Raw genomic sequence first — 19,636 nt, 5'->3', positions numbered from 1 at the left:
GAACTGAACTGAACTGAACTGGACTTAACTGAACTGAACTGAACTGGACTTAACTGAACTTAACAGAATACTAATGAAGTAAATAATAAATAATAAATGATTAATATATAATTAGTAATCTCTAGTTAATTACAAAATAATAATAAAAAAAAATAATTAATAAGTAAATAACAAATAATTAATAACTAAAGAATAATTAATAACTGAATAAAATATAATAATAATCTGTAATTAATTACTAAATAATAATAATAATAAATGATAAATATTAAAAATAATTCATAATTAATAACTACATAATAAATAACTAAATAATTAAAATTAATAATCCTTAAATAATTACTAAAAATAAAAAAAAATGATAAATAATAAATTATAGTAATTAATAATAATAATATAAATATAAATATAAAAATAAATATAAATATAAATATAAATAATAAGTCATATAATAATTTTAAATAATAAATATTATCATTATTATTATTATTATTATTATTATTATTATTATTATGGAAAAATTGATATAAATAATCCCAACTTTCACTCATTTTCTCAAAATAATCCCAACTTTGGATTATTTTCTAATATTACCAACTTTCGGATATATCTTCTGAAGATATTCTAAACTATCAATTTGCATACGTACAATAGACCCAAAATATTTTAGTAATGACAAGAAAAAAGAATCCAGATTATTTTGAGAAGGTAACCCCGAAAGTTTCGATTATTCTAAAATAATCCAAAGTTGGGATTATTTTTAGAAGAAGAGTGAAAGTTGAGATTATTTTTATCAATTTTTCCTTATTATTAATATAATAATAAATAATAATAATTATTATTATTATTATGATTATGATTATTATTATTATTAAGTTAAATTGAATTTAATTAAACTGAAATTAACTGAACTAAACTGAAATGCTCCTGAACTGAACTGCGAAATAAGTCCTGAAACTGAAATTATACGAAAAACAACATAACTTTAATGGTATGATGCGTTCATATTATTGTGAATTTTTTCGCACGAAGTAGCCCGTAAAATTAAACATGGCTTATCTCGCGAAATCAATAAATAACATTTAGCGTTTTATCATTGGTTTGTAGGGGTGTCAAATCGGGTCATCGGTTCGGTTTCGGTTTGGGTTCATCGGTTCGGGTTGAAACTGGTTCATTTTGCTATCGGTTCGGGTCGGGTTGAAATTTTAACGGGTCAGTTCGGGTTCGGGTTATGTGTTACGGGTTCATATCAGGGCGGGTTCATAACGGGTCGGGTTCGTATCGGTCGGGTTCATATCGGGCCGGTTCATATTTGGTCGGGTAATAACCGGGTTAAGTCGGGTTCATATCGGTTCGGGTTCATAACGGGTCGGGTTCATATCGGGTCGGGTTCATACCGGGTCGGGTCATATCGGGTCGGTGTGTAGTCGGGTCGGGTCAATTCGGTTCGGTTTGTTAACGGGTTTAGCAGGATTGTAATCGGGTCGGGTTTATATCGGGTCGGTTTCATGTTTATTTAGATCAATTCATAGACAAATTACAAACAATGTCGAGATATTACTAAAATCACAATTTTCAATACGTTTATACTATAATATCTACATTATTAAAGCAAAGTTACACGTAAAAGAGGCCATATAATTTTATTACATGATTTATAACTAATGTTATTTTCTTTTTTGACGAACAACTAATTAATGTAGTAATGTTCACTATCCAATTAATTTCATAAACTTAATTAAGAAAAGTCAGTCAATGTCTTTTATTATGTCATGTAATATTTATCAATCAAATGATACAAATGGAATCAAAATCATCTATACCCTCCCCCACCATGCCAGAGTATTATGAAACATGTATTGATGAACTAAATACTAATAACGTAGTAATTAATAATCGATAATGATGAATTAATACGTAATGAATTTGTAAAGTTTGTAAATACAAGTTTGTCATATATTCATATTGGTTTAAACAACAACGAGACTAACATGTTCATTAACGAAACGAGACAAACAAGTTCAATTGTTAATGAATTAAGTCGATTCAATTAAAATAGCATAGTTTTTCGATTAGTTCTTAGGTTAAAAGCTTATAAGCTTATAAGGTATTGAATTAGATCAATTTAGTTTAATGATCGATTAGACAATTTGTCAGTTGAATATGAGTCAATAAAAGAGAGCACATTCAATTCTACAAGACTATAACTATACAATAATATATGTATATTGGAAATATATCTAATACAGAACAATATGTTAAATGATAACATGTTTAGTTACTTAGTCGGTTGATAAAAAACAGTTCGAATACTCGGTTGAACAACGCACATTGAATTATATCTTTGATTTATAAAGGTTTAACAAGTACAATTACTTACGAATTACGGAGTATATCATTTGATATCTTAGCATTTTGGCTCTGTTTGGTTTGACGGAAATATTTCAAGTAAAAACTTATTTTTGAGGCGGGTAATTAAACGGGGTGTAAACGGGCTACGGGTTGTAAACGGTTCGGGTTGAAACATTCCGGGTTGTAAACGGTCCGGGTTGAAACGGTTCGGGTTGTAAACGGTTCAGGTTGAAACAGTTCGGGTTGTGAAAGGGTTTTCCCCAGGTTGAAACGGTTCGGGTTGAAATAAATCGGGTCATTAACGGTTTTCGGGTCCATTCGGTTCGGATAGAAACGGTTTCGGGTTGACGCATGACGGTTTGTTATAGGGTATCGGGTCTTAATCGGTTTAATATTTTCGAGACGGTTCGGGTTCGGGTTAAATGTTAACGGTTCGGTTAGTTTTCGGGTTCCAACTAACGGGTTATTAACGGTTCGAATTTTTAACGAATCGGATTAACCCAGCGGATTCAACGGTTCGGGTTGAGATTTGACAGCCTTAATGGTTTGGACCTTAGCTTGTCTGCGCAAAGCCTAGGTCATGAGGTCCTTTCCCTGACTACATGTTGAAGAAAACAAAAACAGTGGGTAAGTGGGCTGAAAGAAGAAAAAAGGGAATTAACTAGTTAAAGGCAAATATTTAAGTTGTCGATTTCAGCATAGGTATGGACGCGTGGCTATATTACACATTGATAATCAAATAATCAATTTAATTTAAAAGAATATTTCCTTTTACCTAAGTCTTTCTTTTTTCTTTTTTTTTAATATGTAAAACACTTCATACACTTAGCGACAAATGACAACTACATTAACATTTTTGACATTATTTCAACATGTCTATAGTAAAAGTATAGATCAAGGCATCAAGTATTATAGGTTATCATAGAACGTTCCTAAAACCCAATTCTCATATGAGACCAGCCACACCGTCAATTAATGGTGAGACCTGTTCACACTTGGAAATTTGAGCTAGCGGCATCAGGCCCGTTAACGGAAAGTTAACGGAGCCCAATTCAACATCCCATTACATTTTGGCAGAAGTTTAAATCCTAGAAAAGTAACTGCTAAGTAACCGCTTATGTCTCTCTATATTATCATCCTCTCTTCATTTTTAATTTCAGGAACCGCTCTTTCACCTTCACCTTTTTTTCTCTCTTCGCCATTTTCTCTTCGCCGTTTTCTCTCTTCTCTTTCTCATTTCCGTTCGAGTTTCGATTTCATTGTTCACTTTCAATTTCTTTTACTTGTTTGTTCATTTTTCATTATCATCTTCTCTAATCATGGTGAGAATCGTATTTGATGATGACGGTAATGGTATTGAAGTTCCTGTTGGCGATAATCAAACAAGTTCTACGGTTACTCCTGCGCTTAATGACCCCAATGACACTGGTTTTACTTCAATTTCTACTTCAATTTTTGGTAATTCGACTTCATTTTATTTTAATTTTATGTTTTTTATTTGCAGTAACCCTAACTTTGTTACTTAGTAACACCGGTTCCTTTTGATTATATGTGTCTAGATTGTGTTACGAATATGTTAGTTTTCATTTTAAATATAATTTCTATTCATTTTGTCGTTCTTTCTTTTGTTACATGTACTTATTTGACATGTTACTTTTCTTCAACGTTCGAATTACTTTATTTTTATTTAACATTTTTGTTGTGTTTTGTAGCTGATGATCCACCTGCTGATACTCAAGTTAAATTTGTGGATCCAAAGCTTAAAGAAACATCAAGCAAGTGTCCTAGATTAAAATCTGATTCTGGTAATATTCTTTGTTTTGATATTTTTACTTCGTATAAATTTATATGTTACGTTACTTTTGTTGTTTGAAAGTTGTTAGTACATATTTAAATTATATATGTTACATGTTACCATTATTTTGTTTTAGTGTTATTTCAGATTCATCTTATATGTTACTGTTGTTTAATTTTGGTGTTACCTCATTTTCATGTTACATAATTCTCTTGTTTTATTGAAAGTGTGACTTCATATATATATATATATATATATATATATATATATATATATATATATATATATATATATATATACATACATATATATATATATATATATATATATATATATATATATTATAAGTTACTTTTGCTGTATTGGAGATGTTACTTCTCATATCACTAGAGGAAAAATCCTTATAGATTGCTCATCAAAGGTTGCCCTTATTAAACAAGTGCAACCTTTAACGAAAAAAAAAATTAAAAAGAAAAAATTAATTAAAATCTGAAAATTCACTCCAATACAAGCGCAGCCTTAACCTAAGGAATTAAAAAAAAAATGACATTGTCTCTCCTCCCTGCATCCAACATCTCTCACAGCTCCTGCAAAACATCTCCCTGCACAGGTGACCGGCGAAGCCACTGGCTCCCTCTTCTTTCTCAGGTGACCGGCGAAGCTACTGGAGAAACTGTAGGAACATATAGATGCATAAAGCGGAATTTCAGGAAACAATTTCCTAACATCTATCACAGGATCACATGCATAATAATAATATAGATCAGATTAAGTCGAAAGAATAATCACCTTTGTAGCGTGTTCTCCCGTTCGTATGCAAGCTTCAAAGATCTTAGAGCCCCACTTGTTGCTCCTCTACTTAGTCCACAAGCACCAATTGAATCCCACGTATGCTAGTACGGAAGAGAACGATCACGATCAATCTCTTGCTTTGTTTGGGAAGAACGACGTTTCAGAGAAATAGAATTAGGGTTTTTGTGTTTTCCTTTTTGTCAGATATTGAATGAACGTGATTTCTAAATCCCTGACATTATAACTATTATAATGTGAGAGTTTTAGGTTAACACAAAATCAAAGCCCAACATTCTTTCCCTTAATAGACCGGTTGCCATCGGGCCTTTTGGGCCCAATCCAATTAGTGCTTATATGTGTGACCTTATAGGATTAAATTATTTTAGTTGTAGGTCCAATCAATATTGTCCTACTAATCACATTTATTCTCTAGCAAGCAAATATGATTACTAAAATAATTAACTTATTATCTTCATAATTAATTCCTATTTGTATTTAGTAATTGCCGGAAATGTCTAAGGACAGAATTCCTTCAATCTCCCACTTGTCCGAAGACAAGAAAGCAATGCTAAATTCCTTAAGTTTCTTAATGCCAAAATTTGATAACACACTGTTATTCTCAAATTCTAGTTTCTTGATCGCCGAGTTCGAACTGTTGAAATAAAGATTAACATTTTAATCCCATTCCGCATGGCCATGCAATTTTTCAGTTCTCGCTCATCAAGAGGCCCAGACACCATTCCTATCAAATAGGAGGACTTATTCACTCTTGTATGACCATAACTCCCACTCAATTCTTAGCCCACCTGATCACTGCTTTTATAACCTCCTTTTACGGCGCGGCGTTTAACAGAGTCAAGGTTAAACTAATTGTCTCATGGTTATTAAGACATACTCATGTCTAAGGAATCCACTAAATATAGAATTTTGATTCTACTTTTAGAATCTAGTTAGGTCAAGTCTCAATGCATCAAGTATACATCCATATAATCAATTAGACATCCCTATGTCTCCATAGCCCATGAAACTGCACTATCAATTAATTACATGCTAGTCTTCTCATAAATCACTTATGTCCAATTTAGTGATTCAGACTAGGGACTTAATAAGTTGTGATTTCAGTTCACTTTATAGGGTTCCATTATCAAAACGTTTTCGATAATCCTATTTGAAAACACAAGTTATTTGGACATTTTATTTAATACTAAACCAAACAATTAAATAAGAATGAACTTTTATTGATAAACATTCAAAACATAATAAATGTCTTTACAATTGTAAACATAAAGTAAACAAACTAAATCCATTCTCCCATATGCCTAAGCCCCATAGACCTAGTATGACTCTCATGCTTAGGTTGAGCAAGCGGTTTAGTCAGAGGATCAGCCACGTTATCCTCAGTATGAACCTTGCTTACTTTCACATCCCCTCTTTCAACGATCTCATCAAATCTGAGGTTCCAACTCCGGGATGCTTGCTTAAGCCCATAAATGGACTTCTTAAGCTTGCAAACTTTTCTTGGACTGTTTGGATCTTCAAAACCTTGTGGTTGTGTCATGTACACATCCTCTTTCAAGAACCCATTCAAGAAAGCGGTTTTGACGTCCATCTGCCAGATCTCATAGTCATGAAAGGCAGCAATCGCAAGAATTATCCTAATGGATTTCAGCATGGCTACTGGTGAGAAGGTTTCATCATAGTCAATACCATGAATTTGTCTAAAACCTTTTGCCACTAGTCTTGCCTTAAAGACATCAATGTTTCCATCTTTGTCCTTTTTCAGTTTGAAAATCCATTTGCAACCTATGGGTTTAACCCCATCAGGCAAAGCAACCAAGTCCCATACTTGATTTTCAAACATCGAATCCATTTCGGATCTCATGGCTTCAAGCCATTTCTCGGAGTCTTGACTCGTCAAAGCATTTGTGTAGCTAATAGGTTCCTCATGTTCTAAAATCTCTATTTCAGAACTTTCAGTCAAAAGGAAATCAATATATCTCTTTGACGGAATGACAATCCTACTAGACCTACGTTGGGGAACAACAGGAGAAGTTTCCACCTCATTAGGTTGAGGGACTTCGCATGGATTATCTCCAAGTGGGACGATAGAAGGCGCATGAATGGAATGCACCGCCTCCTGAGCATTTTCATGCTGGGTCGTCTCTGACGAGGTGTGAACGTCATCCATTTGTTGCTCATCTCGAATTTCTTCGAGATATACATTACTCCCACTTGTTTTTCTGGAAATAAACTCCTTTTCCAGAAAGACACCATCGCGAGCAACAAACACTTTGTTTTCGCTTTGGTTGTAGAAATAGTATCCTTTAGTCTGTTTTGGGTAACCCACAAAAAGACACTTATCGGACTTGGGTGAAAGCTTATCAGAAAGTAAACGTTTTACATAAACTTCACAACCCCATGTCCTTAGAAAAGACAATTTTGGAACTTTTCCAGTCCACATCTCATATGGCGTCTTTTCTACTGCTTTGGATGGAGCTCTGTTGAGTGTGAATGCTGCTGTTTCAAGCGCAAATCCCCAAAATGAGGCAGGAAGGTTAGCAAGACTCATCATGGACCGAACCATATCTAATAGAGTTCGGTTCCTTCTTTCGGAAACCCCATTCAATTGTGGTGTCCCTGGTGGAGTCAATTGCGAAAGTATTCCACAATCTTTCAAATGATCACCAAACTCTTGAGATAAATATTCACCACCACGATCGGATCGCAATGCTTTAATTTTCTTTCCAAGTTGGTTTTGTACTTCATTTTGGAATTCCTTGAACTTTTCAAAGGATTCCGACTTATGTCGCATGAGGTAAACATATCCAAATCTGCTCACATCATCAGTAAAAGTAATGAAATACCCGTACCCTCCCCTAGCCAAAGTACTCATAGGTCCGCACACATCAGTATGTTTGAGGGCTAAAAGATCATTGGCCCTTTCACTTGAGCCTGTGAAAGGAGATTTTGTCATTTTCCCCATTAAGCAAAACTCACATACTTCAAATGATTCAAAATCAAATGATTTGAGAATTCCATCCTTATGAAGTTTCTCTATGCGCTTTGAGCTTATGTGGCCTAATCGACAATGCCATAGGTAAGTAGGGTTCAAATCATTTGGTTTATGTTTCTTGTTTTCTATGTGATAGATATGGTTTTGTAAGTCTAGTACATACAAACCATTTGATAATTTAGCAGAGACATAGAACATACCATTCAAATATGCTGAACAACAATTATTCATAATTTGAAATGAAAAACCTTCCGAATCCAAAATCGGAATAGAAATTATGTTCTTGGTAATAACTGGAACGTAATAACAATTATAAAGTTCTAATATTAAACCAGAAGGCAAGCGTAAACTATAATCTCCTACAGCTAAAGCAGCAACTCTTGCTCCATTGCCTACTCGGAGATCCACTTCGCCTTTGCTCAAGATCCTACTTCTTTTTAGTCCCTGCACATTACCAATAATGTGAGATCCACAAGCGGTATCAAATACCCAAGAAGCAGTTGTAGCTAAATTAACTTCTATGACATAGATACCTGAAGTTAAAGCACCAGTCTTCTTATCCTCCAGATATTTGGGGCAGTTCCTCTTCCAATGACCAATCTTGTGGTAGTGGTAGCACTCATGTTGAGCAGCTACCTTAGCCTTGGGAGTGGCCTTTGGCTTGGTTGAAGAGTTCTCATTGGCAACTACCTTGCCCTTGTTCTTCTTCATGGGAGCCCCTTTCTTCTTGAACTGCTTACCTTTACTAACCATTAGAACATCCTTATGTTTAGGTTTACTTGGTAAGTTTCTCTGAGCCTGAATTAGTGAACCATGCAACTCTTGCAGGGTAGCCTCCCCTCCTTGCATGTAGAAGTTCAACATAAAGTTATGAAAATCTTCAGGCAAGGATCTGATGACTATGTCAGTTGCCAGGTCCTTAGGATAAGGGAAACCCAATTTCTCCATGGTCTGAAAATGTCCAATCAAATCGAACACATGCGGACCAACGGGCTTCCCCTCTTCCAACTTGGAATCCAGAAGTTTGCAGTTTGCTTCAAATCTCTCCAATCTAGCATTTTTCTGAAACAAAGTTTTCAGTTGCTGGATTATGCTGTAGGCATCCAGACCATCAAAACGTTTTTGATACTCTGGTTCCATGCAAGCAAGCATCAAGCATGTTACTTGCAAGGAGTTATCCTCTAGAGTTTGTCTAGCTCGCTTTTGAGATGCAGTAGCATTTTCTGGCAAGGGTTCAGGTAGAGGATTGTCAAGAACACTTTCTTTTCCTTCCGCTCTGAGAACAATTCTCACAGCCATTTGCCATTGTAGGAAGTTGGTAGCATTCAGTTTGTCTTTTTCAATTAGAGGGCGCAAGTTAAAAGTAGAGTTGTTTGCACCAGACATGATAACTACAATAAAAAGTAAAGCAAGATTCAATATAATGTTTATCAAAAGTAGCAATTAAACAAATTCAATTCACTACTACCCTTTATTCAAAATTAGAAGTCCCCATTGAATAAAGAATTAACCAAGATCCCCTCCCACTACAATCAAACGGACTTTGGCCCTGCTACTTTAATTTATAGTATTCGAGGTAAGTAAACATTTTACTAATTATAACTGATTATAACTCTTGGTAGACAGGTTAACAACTCTTTGTATTTTCCTATCTCTTAGCTTCAAAACCCAAAACTTTGTCTTTTGATAGTTTTGTTGAGTTAAACCAAACATTAACATGTAAGTTTCAAAAACCTACCCTACTATCCCCGGAATTATAAGCAACACCCTGCTTTGGCAGAACCTATTACTCATGATCTAAGGCTTTATAGGTGTTGTATGGAAAAGCACTTAAACTCAATATTATTTTGGGACCTAACTTTACTATGTTGGTTAATTAAAAGTGAACACATTGCTTTAAATAACCACATACATAAACTCAATAAGCATTTTAAGGCATTGTGTTAAGTTGGAGGTTTGTTGGAACATTCCTTGTTTGTTCCCCCGTGTTTGTATTGGTTTCTCTGGTTAATAATAATCTGGTGTGTTTTAGAAGCTCAGACTTGGGATAAAGAAAAACTAGAACTGTGCTGGTTTCCACATAAGTGTCGCTTTCGTGGGTTCCTGAATGTTTTCTCTGACATATGGCTTTCTGTTAACTTCCTATTGGTAGTGTTAGAAATGTGGAATCTTGAAAGTTCAGCAAACATAGCATATACAGAGGGAAATTCTTTTAGTTACTTATATTACAGGAATTTTTCAAGTTTTATTAACTAGAGGGAATGTAAACATGTTATTTTGATGGCTTATGCTTTCATGGAACTATTTTGCAGGTATTATTTTTGTTCATGATCTTTCACAAAAAGGACAAAATCAAGCTTTCAGAAATGGGCTGCTGAGATTGATGCAACTGCGACTTTTTCGGCAACTTTGGTATTCTGGTAATCTTGTTGACGTTGCTAGGCAATGGGTTAAGAAGCAAGGTCTGCTATCATCTACTGAGGACCTTCCCCTGACTGCAAGCTTTCCTGGAAATTCATCCCTTATTGCTGTAAGAAGTCAAACTTTTTGGCTAATATTGACTCGTACTAAATTTTCCTTTTTTATGTAATAAGCAGTTTATGCTTTCATTGAAAACAAAGGGGGAGGGGGTTCGGGAATAAGGGAGATGCTTATTTTCACGAAAGAGTATATAATGCATATCTATTAAAAAGCTATACCTGGGAAACAAGGCAGATGCTTGCATCGCCAAAGAGTATAAAATGAGAGTATATAATGACCGTATGCTTATCTAGTGAAAGCTATTAATGCGTACTCTCCCAATAAAATGAAACGCACTTGAAGAACTTGGTTGAACAAATGGACACCACACCTTTTAGTGACACGTCTTGATTACAATGAGCTTATATATGAGGAACTTGGTTAAACAACCGGCAGCACACCTTTTATTAATATGCCGGAACAGAACTATGCTAATGTTTTATTATCCTGTTAGAAAATTATTGTGATGGAAATTGGATAAAAGTATTAAATTATTGTGTAGGTTGTTCGTTGCAGTGGCCTTGGTTGCTGTATGTGCTCATTGAATCTTGGTCTTTAGCTGAAAAGTTTGAAGGAAATAATGCCCTTGGTCCAAGTATGCATATAATGTTAAGTCTAATAAATGCGGTTCAGTATTAATTAACAAGTTAATAATTCAGTGAGATCAAGTGAGCTGAAAGCCTAGCTAGAGGCCGCTTCAGTTCAAGTGGAATTAATTATATTAATCCACAGCTTACTCTTGACTGAACCCGGGGGTCACACAAATAGTACGTAAACGGATCAAGTATTTAATGGCATTAAATACTCCATCTATGGATATTCGGAATCGACGGATCTTGGTTTCAGTGGGAGCTGAGATCATCACAAGCAAGAAATGAATACTTCGGAAATGATGATATTGCCGGAAACGGAAATATGGATCGTATCGGAAATATAAATATTATCCAAGTCGTAGATGTTGCCGGAAACGGAAACATGGTACGTATCGGAAAATATTATCGGAAATGGAAATATTTTCGGAATCGGAAATATAGCCGAAAACGGAAATATTGTCAGAATCAGAAATATTATCGGAATCGGAAAATAATTCTGGAAACGGAAATATTAAATATTTGTTCGAATCGGAAATTAATTCCGGAATCGGAAATATTAAATATTGTTCGTATCGGAAATGAATTCCGGAATCGGGAATTTAATCGGAAGCGCATCGTACGAATTAGCATCGGACGAGGCTTGCTAGACGAAGGCCCAGCACGAAGCCAGGCCCGCGCCCAGCAAGCCAAGCGCCCAACACGAAGCTACCAGAGCCTCGCCAGGCCCAGCGCAAGGCTAGGCCCAACAAGGCCATGGCGCGCGCGCGGGCTGATGCTCGTGGGCTGCGAGCAGCGCCTGCTCGTGTGGGCCGTAAGGCCTGCGCGGGTTTGTGCGATGCTCGTGGTCGTGCAACGCTCGTGTTCGTAACAAATCATAATCCTATCGGAATTCGTGCATTGATTAAATCCTAATCCTAAGAGATTAAATTTATTATTTAGAGTTCTAAAAGGATTCTAATTAATAAATCCATATCCTAGTAGGATTATAATTCCTTTCCATAAACTCTATAAATGAGGGCCTAGGGTCACATATTTGATAGATGATTTTGAAGTATTCAAAGGTAAGATTTTTAAGCAAAAATCATCCAAACACTTGCAACCCAAATAGCCGAAAATCCTAGTAACCCTAAGGGAGATTCTAGTTGGTCAAGCTTAAGGAGGATCCGGACGTGCTGTGGAATATCTACGGAGGGACGACACTTGGAGTCCTAAAGACTTGTTCTTGTTCGGATCGGGCGCAGCTAGGGAGGGCACGCTACAAAGTGTATGCATCTGAATTATGCTAAATGATTATGTGTAAATAATATGTTTCCTGGCTTTATTGTTTTTCCGCATGATTTATGTTTATTCATATGTATCATAACCTTAAAAATTTTATTTTAAAAACTTTGACTCGTGAAGACCATGCATCTGTAGTTAGTCTGAATTTGCTTCCCTTTTAACTTTCAGTCTATCTTTTTATAATATTATTATAGATGATGTTGACACCCGTGCTATCACCCAGAGATTGAGGGAAGATGGGTGTCTTATTGGTGTGCTGAGCACATAAGAAACAAAATCAGACAACCAACGGCTCTTAGAAATGGCTCGTTCTAGGACATTGTCGGTAATATTTTCTTCCTGTTGAGTTTGGAAAAGGCAAACTGTAAATTTTGCTTTAATGTTGGGATTACAATTTTGCAGGTGTTGATTTGATAAGTGGTGTTTCTTGTCAAGCTCCTTAAATGGGTCAACAAAACTGACGATGAATGGGAATTTAATACAAACGACAGAACTGGGGAAACTTTTAAGGTCTGTGCTTTGCTGCTATTGCTATATTTATTATGACCATATGTTTAACTATTAACTCTCATTCATTGTTCACTTTTTTCCCTCCAACTGGTGTTGAGTTTTTCTTCATTTTTTTCCTCGCATTGAGTTTCAATATTTCTCTTTTTTCCTGCTGCACTCTATACATTATTAACATAAAAATGAAATAAAAATATATATAAATCAAGGGAGACTAAAATACACTCCAGTTATGTTAAGTCGAATTAAGTGTCCTTGGGTTCATTTGTGGATAGTTGGGATTGAAAATGATATTTTTGGCCATAAATCACCTATTTCGACCCATAGGTGTGCATAACGAACTTCAAATGCGTTCATAAACATAAAACTAATCATATGAATCATGAAAAACGTTTATAGTGTGGAAATAGGTTCGTTTGTTGGTAGTTGGGATTGAAAATGCAATTTTTTCCCATAAATGACCTATATCGACCCAAATGACCCATAGGCGTGCATAATGAACTTGAAATTTTATAAACATATAACTAATCATATGAATCATGAAAAAGGTGTAGAATTTGAATATAATTTCGTTTGTTGATAGTTGGGATCGAAAATACCATTTTTGGCCATAAATGACCTATATCGACCCAAATGACCCATAGGCGTGCATAACGAACTTGAAATGAGTTTCATAAACATATAACTAATCATATGAATCATTAAAAAGGTTTAAAATGTGAATATAAGTTCGTTTGTTCGTAGTTAGGATCGAAAATGCCATTTTTGGCCATAAATGACCTATATCGACCCAAATGACCCATAGGCGTGCATAACGAACTTGAAATGAGTCATATAATCATATAACTAATGATATGAATCATGAAAACGTTTAGAATATGGAAATAGGTTCGTTTGTTGGTAATTGGGATCGAAAATGCCATTTTTGGCCATAAATGACCTATATCGACCCAAATGACCCTTAGGCGTGCATAACGAACTTGAAATGAGTCTTATAATCATATAAATAATCATATAAATCATTAAAAATGTTTGGAATGTGGATATAAGTTCGTTTGTTGGTAGTTGGGATCGAAAATGCCATTTTTGGCCATAAATGACCTATATCGACCCAAATGACCATTAGGCGTGCATAACGAATTTGAAATGAGTCTTATAATAATATGAATAATCATATAAATCGTGAAAAAGGTTTATTTTATGAAAATAGGTTCGTTTGTTGGTAGTTGGGTTCGAAAATGCCATTGTTGGCCGTAAATGAACCATATCGACCCAAATGACCCATAGGCGTGCATAACGAACTTAAAATGAGTTTTATAAACATATAACTAATCATATGAATCAAGAAAAACGTTTAGAATATGAAAATAGGTTCTTTTGTTGGTAGTTGGGATCGAAAAATGCCATTTTTGACCATAAATGACCTATATCGACCCAAATGACCTTTAGGCGTCCATAACAAACTTAAAATGACTCTTATAAACATATAACTAATCATATGAATCATGAAAAACGGTTAGAATGTGGAAAGAGGTTCGTTTGTTGGTAGTTGGGATCGAAAATGCCATTTTTGGCCATATATGACCTATATCGACCCAAATGACCCTTAGGCTTGCATAACGAACTTGAAATGAGTTTCATAAACATATAACTAATCATATGTATCATGAAAAAGGGTTAGAATGTGGAAATAGATTTGTTTGTTGGTTGTTGGTAGTTGGTATCGAAAATGACATTTTTGGCCATAAATGGCCTATATCGACCCAAATGACCCTTAGGCTTGCATAACGAACTTGAAATGAGTTTCATAAACATATAACTAATCATATGAATCATGAAAAAAGTTTAGAATGTGGAAATAGGTTTGTTTGTTGGTAGTTGGTATCGAAAATGACATTTTTGGCCATAAATGGCCTATATCGACCCAAATGACCCTTAGGCTTGCATAACGAACTTGAAATGAGTTTCATAAACATATAACTAATCATATGAATCATGAAAAAGGGTTAGAATGTGGAAATAGGTTCGTTTGTTGGTATTTGGGATCGAAAATGCCATTTTTGGCCATAAATGACCTATATCGACCCAAATGACCCATAAGCGTGCATAACGAACTTGAAATGAGTCTTATAAACATATAAGTAATCATATGAATCCTGAAAAAGATTTAGAAAGTGTATTTAGGTTTATTTGTTGATATTTGGGGTCGAAAATGCCATTTTTTTGCCAAATATGATCTATATCTAGCTAAGTGAGCCTTAGATGTGCATAAAGAATTTGAAATGAATCTTAGTACACTCAGAAAGTTGTTTTCGCGACCAATATAATTTCTGTTTTCGCATATGAAACTTAATTTAATTTATTGGTTTCCATGTACGTTGTTCTTTTAAAGGTTTTCACAACTCCAAGGGAGGGGCCCTTTACCAAAGAGGAGTTGGATGAAGTTCGAGACAAGTGGGCTACTTACTTCAACGATTGTGAACTACCTTCAGTGTAATAAATAGAGCAGACTTGTAGTTATCCGTGAGTCCGTGACTCTTACATTATTTTGTTATTTATCGATTTAATTAATTACATTTGAATTAATTCGGTAATATTATTGGAAATTTGAAATTTATATCATTTTTGAGGAATGTCAAGATGATGTTTGGTGAAACAGTATTCTATAAATTATAATCTAGAATTTTATTTTGCAAAATATCAGGAATTATATTGCAGATTTTATTTTAAAAAAAAAATAATAACTCAAAAGTTGCCCTTGTTTGCAACAAGAGCAACTTATGTGAAGCTTATAAGTTGCCCTTGTTTCAAACAAGAGCAACTTATGTGAAGCTTATAAGTTGCCCTTGTATGCAACAAGGGCAACTTATAAGTTTCACATAAGTTGCCCTTGTTGCAAACAAGGGCAACTTATAAGATTATAAGTTGCCCTTGTTAAGGGCAACTTTTGATAATTTCACAAAAGTGACCCCCCCATATGTTGCCCTTATAACTGGCAACTTATAAGCCTATTTTATGGGCAACTTATGATGTTTTTTCCTCTAGTGTATACTACCTCCATTTGAGAAAGTTCTTTACACTTTGGAAAATGTGCCCAAAGTATAAAAACTTTGACGGAAAATTCCCACCATTATATACATCAAAATGTTACATGTATGATTTTGTTAGATTGGTCTCGGGATGTATTTAGATCTTTTTGAAACGGATGTAGTATGCTACATGTTACCTTTTTTAAGAATGTGTTACTTCATATGCATATTACAAGTTACCTTTTCTGTATTGGAGATATTACTTTTATTTATTCTACATGTTACTTTTGTTTATTGAATGTGTTACTTCATATGTATTTTACATGTTATCTTTTTTTATGAAATTGTTACTTTATATTCATGTTAGAAGTTACCTTAGCTGTATTGATGATGTTACTTTATATGCATTATACATGTTACCTTTGTTTGAAAATGTGACATTTCATATGCATTTTGAAGTTACCTTTTCTGTATTGAAAAAATTATTTCTTATTTATGATACACGTTACCTTGTTGGTGTTACCTCATTTTCATGTTACATAATTCTCTTGTTTTATTGAAAGTGTTACTTCATATATATATTATTATAAGTTACTTTTGATGTATTGGAGATGTTACTTCTTATATATTCTACATGTTACCTTTTCTGTATTGGAGATATTACTTCTAATCATTCTACATGTTACTTTTGTTTATTGAATGGTACTTCAGTTGTATTTTACATTTTATCTTTTCTTTATGAAATTGTTACTTTAATTATATGCATGTTCGAAGTTATCTTAGCTGTATTGATGAAGTTATATACATGTTACCTTTGTTGTATTGATGATGTTACTTGATATGCATGTTAGAAGTTACCTTAGCTGTATTGATGATGTTACCTTATATGCACTATATATGTTACCTTAGATGTATTGATGATGTTACTTTATATGCATTATACATGTTACCTTGTTGTATTGAAGATGTTATTTAAGATGCATGCTACATGTTACCTTTTGCTTTTTGTGTTTTGAAATAGTTACTTGTAAGGATTATATTAGTTACCTTTGGTGTAATGAAGATGTTACTTCTTATTAATGTGTTGTGTATTTTGTTCTTACAGAAACTTCTCGAAAGGAGGCTAAATTGAAATCCCAGAAGAATATTACAAAAGTTGTATCAGATATTCTTTTGGGTATCCACTTCTGAGTGCAAGGGAGATGCGATATTAATGAGGATATTAATGAGGAAATTAATGAGGTTATTAATGAGGAAAAGTGTCCTCGTAACTTTTTGAAGTCCCTTCCAAAAACTATTTGTTCGAAGAAGGTAACCAGGGAAAATAAAAGTCCTGAGTCTACGGAGCATGAGGAATCCAAGAAGAGACCTAGAAGTAGGACAACTCTTGTGAAGATGAGGGCATATCTGATTCACCATATAAGGGAAGTAAGCAGTTGAGATCTTCAACTCGAATTCCTGTAGATCCTAATTCTGCTCTGGTAATTCAACCGAAAAATGTTGTTGATTTAGTTTCGAAGAAATAGGGGACTAAGAGTATTCAAGTTTTGAAGGGAGAACCTCCTAAGGATTTAACAGTTATTGATAAGGAAGTTCCAATTAAGAAGCAGTAAGTTTTTCTATATTAAATTTTTTTATTAGACTGATATAATTTAAATATGTATGTGATTTTAGAAACTGAAAAATGCATGGCCGTGCTCAGATGAATCATAGGCTATGATTATCTGTTTATTTGATCAGTTGAACTATGAAACCGATAAATACCTCTGGACATAATAAGGATGACTACTCTTACCTTATGTTCATGAGCAAGCATCAAGATACAAAGGAATTAGGCAAAAATGCCCTTGGTCCAAGTATGCATTCAATGCTAAGTCTAATAAATGCGGTTCAGTATTAATTGATTAAACAAGTTAATAATTCAGTGAGATCAAGTGAGCTGAATGCCTAGCTAGAGGCCGCTTCAGTTCAAGTGGAATTAATAATATTAATCCTCAGCTTACTCTTGACTGAACCCGTAGGGTCACACAAATAGTACGTGAACGGATCAAGTATTTAAGTGAATATATTATTCATTAAATACTCTATTTATGAACATTCGGAAACGACGGATCTCGGTTCCAGTGGGAGCTGAAATCGTCAAAAGGCAAAATATAGAATACTCCGGAAATGATGATATTGTCGGAAACGGAAATATGGATCATAACCGAAATATAAATATTATCCAAGTCGTAGATCACTACTACAAAAATGGGCTAAGGAACCATTGAGGGCACCGTATAAGTCACTTATTAGGTTTCTTAGATGAAGAAACCAATTATCCTAGAAGTACGGTTTCTTAGAAAAAAATATAAGAAACCTTGTACGTGAAATATATGGTTTCCTAGATAATATTATATTTAAAAAAAATCAAAGAAACCGTAGATCTTTTAAAATCGGTCTCCTACTCATATATTTCAAATATTATCATTTTTATTTTTAATGTAATTAAGGTTGTGAATTTTTTAGCTTAAAAAAAATCAAAAAAAAAATAAAAATAAAAATTTGCTGCAATTCCTGCCGATTCCTACCCGCGTAGTATTAGGAAAAAAAATAACTTCTTCCTAAAACCACGATCTCTCAAGCTTATCAATTCACCAAGAACTCAAAAAACCTGTAAAACCTAATAACTTCAATTCACCTAAGAAACGAATTCACAGAGCTCAAAGCACCGCACCACCGCACCACCGCCGGCGAAGGGCCGACACGTCTCCTTCTCGTTCGCTTCTCCGGCCATCTTCCTGATTTCTTATACTTTTGTGGTTTGATTGGAACTTCCACCGGTACCGCAACGACCGTCTCCACCACCACGTACAATCTCCGTCTTTGCCGCCAGTTCGTCAGCTCCTGTAATTTTAGGTAATACCTCTTCTCACCCTTTTTCCCTATTTTAATTTTACAATTTTCTCTCCTAATATGTGTTTGAGTGATAATTTGGTTGAAATTTCATTTGAAATTAATTTTTCTATGATGATATGAACGATATTTGTAAAAAATAAATACAGGGGTTAGGAAAAAATTCAGCTAAAAAAAACGGGTGAACAACAAATTTATAATTTTATGATAAAGCTTCAAATTTGTAATTTTCTGATAAAGCTTCAAATTTGTAATTGGTTTTTTTATGTTAGCTTTGGCCTTTTTGTGTCATTATGTGAATGCCTCATTACTTTGAGTCAAACCATTGTTCTTCTCTGCACTATTCACTACCTCAAATTCTGATTATGTGATGCTACATTGTATTTATTATAAGTTGTGATCGAATGCCCGGTTACATCACTCTTGTTTGTGTCTCCCTGTGGTTATATGTATGTTTATGATGGTTGTGATCGAATGCCCGTTTACGTTTGGTTGATTTTATAAGTCAGTAAGTGAGTCAGTCTGTAAGAAGGAGCAGTAACTCAGTTAGTAAGAAGGAGCAGTCAGTAAGTCAGTCAGTTAGTAAGAAGGAGCAGTTAGTATGTAAATCAATCAGTCAGTTAGTAAGAAGGAGCAATTAGTCTGTAAATCAGTCAGTCAGTTAGTAAGAAGGATCAACCAGTAGGTCGGTCAGTCAGTCAGTTTGCCTTTGTAGCTCAGCCTATCAATAGAATAGCTTCGCGTTAGCGAATTCCTTAACCTAACTTAACTTAGACTTGAATATACACAATACAACTCCTACGGTTTGTTCATATAACTGATATAGCCTTTAAATAGCCTTTAAATAGCCTTTAAATAG

This window comes from Spinacia oleracea, chromosome 4, assembly GCF_020520425.1.
Source record: "Spinacia oleracea cultivar Varoflay chromosome 4, BTI_SOV_V1, whole genome shotgun sequence".
In the NCBI taxonomy this organism is placed as follows: Eukaryota; Viridiplantae; Streptophyta; class Magnoliopsida; order Caryophyllales; family Amaranthaceae; genus Spinacia; species Spinacia oleracea.
The sequence above is the reverse complement of the archived record's forward strand: the minus strand, read 5'-3'. Positions refer to the sequence as shown.